This window comes from Cynoglossus semilaevis, chromosome 20, assembly GCF_000523025.1.
Source record: "Cynoglossus semilaevis isolate Cse_v1.0 chromosome 20, Cse_v1.0, whole genome shotgun sequence".
Classification (NCBI taxonomy): Eukaryota; Metazoa; Chordata; class Actinopteri; order Pleuronectiformes; family Cynoglossidae; genus Cynoglossus; species Cynoglossus semilaevis.
In genome coordinates, this window is record NC_024326.1 from 12,382,033 (window position 1) to 12,384,293 (window position 2,261).

Sequence of the window (2,261 nt, forward strand, 5' to 3'; positions counted from 1 at the left end):
ATTTTTCCATGTGAAAACTGATGATTTTAAACAGCCACCCAGGCAGGAGACGGCCATGTCTTCACCACATTAGTGCTCAATTAGTGAGAAGTTCTACAGAAACTGCACAGGAATAAATCCATGTTCAAGTAGTAGAACTCGTAACAGTAGTTAGTTAGACTTCTCTTTTTATATGGTACTACAGTACAGCCTGTACTTCATCTGGCAAAGTTATAAAATACTTCAAATCCCTCAACAGTTCTCAGTGGGCTCTACTTCCTGTGTAAATGTGTCACTTTTATGCATGTTTTTGGTTTAGAAAACAAAGAGGAAACCTGTGTTTTTGACAAGTAGTAGAAATTAGGAATTGTACTTCCACTGTAGTATCTGACACAGTACTGAGACACGCCCGTTACTCAGTTGATGATTTGCAGCTCACACTGTGTTTTCCAGTGCGGCGTCAACCTTTGAAACATCACTGTCCAGAATTGTTTTGCTTTTTTTGAAGCTGCAGGTTACACCAGGTGACGCTTGATTTCCATGAAATGAAGTGAAAGACGGTCAATGCCATCTTTCTACATGCTGTGATTCTCTTTCATCCTACACAGTGCTTGGCAATGACTTTTTTTTTTCTTTTGCCAAGTCTGTCCTTTCAAATCTCCTAATGTTGTTGATGCACTCTCACTGTGGAACGACACCCACACAGAAGAGGGAAGAGAGACGCACCACTAAAGTCTATCTTTACACCTAAAAACACACACACACGTGTATATATATATATATATATATATATATATATATATATAAAGCAAAAAATCAGAAACACCCCCCCCTTAAAGAGACGGGGGAAGACTGTATAGATCAGGGGTCCCCAACCCCCGGTCCGCGGACCAGTACCAGTCCATAGGTCATGTGGTACCTAATACCTAATTATCTAATAACTCAGTGACATCACTCTGTGACATCACTCTGTGACATCACTCTGTGACATCACTCAGTGACATCACTCTGTGACATCACTCTTTTCCATTTACACTCCCACCCAGCAGCCTTTCACCACCTGCTCTTCCTCCAACGTGGGGATCACTTTGCTCCAGAATTCCTCTCTCTTTCCTGACTCACATTCAGTTTGCATCACACACACACCTTCATCGTGCAAATACACACACCATGAAGGTGTTAATATTCAGCAGCCTGGACTTTAAGCTTTAAATTATATTCATCTCCTGACAATTTAATTAAATGTACAAAAACGTCTTCACGACATCAACTGACAAAAAAATCCAACTACAACCAAACCCTAATTTAAAGTAAGAAGACACTTAACGGAAAAAAAAAAGTTCATTTAAATGTCAAAAGTACAGCACTGGGTCAAAACAACACGTTCAACTTTTATTAATAGAAACTCAAAAGACTTAAATGTTCAGAAGAAAAAAAAAGATGAAAAAGCTGCTAAAAACCATGATGTAAAGGACGGCCTCCGAGGACCAGAAGAGTTTGAATTCATTTCCTACAGTGACTCCCAGTGAGTCGGGGCTTTTGATTGGCTCGTCAGCTCTGTTTGTGTCGCCAAAACAGATGCTGCCACTTCTGCCGAGTGCAACATTCTGAAGGAGAGTAATTAAAAACATTCAAAGTTCAAAAGACTAAAAAAAAAAGAAGGATAAACACATCCAACACTTATATCCCCGACAGACGGCGCTGATTGTACAGCAGCGCTGAGCTGCCAGCAGAGGCAGTGCTGTGAAATGAATGAAAATACATCTGCCAGGTTATGACTCAAAATTTGACTCAAAATTCAAATTTCATGTTTTCTACAGAGGAAGAGGAGAAGCCGCGCGTCAGATCGATTTCAACACGTCTCGCCCGCTGTGATGTCATTATGACACACACACACACACACACACACATGCTGTGTTGTGTTATTAGACATCAGTTCTAGTCAGAGAGGACAAAAAACCCAATGTGCCTGGGAGGTGATGGGACTCGTCTCTGTCTCTGTCTCTGTCTCTGTCTCTGTCCAGAACCTGCACCAACGACTGTCTGTAAAGTACGAGGCTGGTTCCTGTTCTGTCTGGTTCCTGTTCTGAATTTGCAGATTTTTTTTTTGTCTGACATTTGATGAAATGAACCAGAACAAGCCGTAGTTTATCGTTTTTTAGCCGACCATTTCTGTGTTCGTGTGCGATCTCTAGACAAACCCATCACTGATACGTGTTAGTCTTTGTACGACCGCGGGTCTGTCCACGTGTCAGCTGAGTCTTGTGGTCCAGGTGTAGTTT

General features: G+C 41.4%; 1 protein-coding gene across 1 annotated transcript in view; it reads right to left on the reverse strand.

Annotated features, from left to right (window-relative positions):
* LOC103396655 (BMP/retinoic acid-inducible neural-specific protein 3) overlaps positions 1-2,261 on the reverse strand; it is a 70,377-nt gene that overhangs the window by 2,616 nt on the left and 65,500 nt on the right. The window lies entirely within an intron of this gene.